This window comes from Lepisosteus oculatus, chromosome 17 (genome assembly GCF_040954835.1).
Source record: "Lepisosteus oculatus isolate fLepOcu1 chromosome 17, fLepOcu1.hap2, whole genome shotgun sequence".
NCBI lineage: Eukaryota > Metazoa > Chordata > Actinopteri > Semionotiformes > Lepisosteidae > Lepisosteus > Lepisosteus oculatus.
The window spans coordinates 15,894,427-15,896,054 of NC_090712.1; positions in this window are offsets into that span (position 1 = coordinate 15,894,427).

Sequence of the window (1,628 nt, forward strand, 5' to 3'; positions counted from 1 at the left end):
TCATCAGGTGTTAGATGTGTCCAGTTTTCACTCCCAGAGGACGACATGGCCAAAGCTTCAGCCTGCAGCATCACAACTTCAGGTAACAGATGTTAAACACATTTTCTATCATTCTAAATTACTGTTCATGAAGTTATTATACTTGATTTGTGTCACTCTTTTATGAATAGTGCTACTATTTCTGTTACTATACTTTATATAAGGAAGTGCTGAATAGTATCAGGGCAGGTGGTAATAGAGATGAGAGTTTTATAGAGTTTACATCAGAATGTAATACTAGTCAAATGTTAGTCAATCCTAGTGATTGACAAATAGCCAAAACGTAGTACAAAGAATCAATATGATAATCACTATCACATTCAGAATGGACTCAAATCTTTAGACAGAATAGTAAGAGCTCAAAAGAATAATATCTCATTACATGCTTAAACAAAGGCAAAGCGTGGTCCCCATATAATATCCATCTACAAACTATACTTCCAAAACTGACAGGTTAAAGGAATGTCAAAACCATGCCTGTACATTACAAGCACTTGAGCACACACCCTATTGTATGGGTGTGTTTCCTATAACCTGGATTGAGCTCGAGTACTTCGAGCTACAAGGTGATAGAGAGTAGACATGGAAAAACATCTGCGTGAAACGTGAACTGTACCAGAACAAGAACTTTCATCGACCGCTGAGATAAGCAAACATGCTGGTAAGTCACCTGCGGTTAATATAGTACAAAGGAACAAATAAAGGTCTATCCCGTGCTGAAAAGAGAAGGAAGAAAACACAACGTTTCGGCTGTGGAGCCTTCTTTTGGTGTAAGGTTCATTTACGTTTGACTGTTGGAAAGGTGTAGTAAATGCAAATTTCTTTTGCAGGGTAACTTAAACGTTCCCGAATTCCCTGCTAACCTAAATGCTGATCTAGAAAGGAAAAGAGGTATTATTATATGATTTTTAATATTCTATATACATAATATAGATGATAATAATATCAATATTATTATTTAACCACAGGTTCAAGAATTTGAATCCCAGAATAGAAAGTCACTGATAAAAGTATATTCCTAATATACTGTTTGATGTTAGAGTCCAAAATGTTTTTTTAGAACATTCAATTTGATAGCGTTTTTTACAGAACTCTCTTGCACTGATTTCAAGTACGATGTAGGAGGTAGGATTATCAAAAACATGTACTTGACCAAACAAATCCAATGCAAGTTTATTCAATTTATTTCCACACATGATAGGATTGATCGATATTGTGCAATGACATAGAAACAAATTATATGACATATTAAATGATCTGAAAATATTCTACATTAAATCATGTGTTGTGCAACAACGAGAGCACATGTTTCTGTCATATATAGATACAATATGATGTGTTTTGTTTATGAGTGATTCTAGAAAAGGGCATCTAGGAAGTTACAGTTATGTTTTTATGTAAGTATTAAAAGACTTTAATGTAATAAAAAAAGATGAAAATAACGTAGTTTCATACTTTTACTGTAATTATGTGTTGCATGATTACGGGATTCCCATCAACAAACACACACAAAATCCCTCCCCCAAACGCGTGTCTCAGTCCAATTCACGTGACGTCACTTACCAACAACTTTAGTTTGTCCCGGAGAA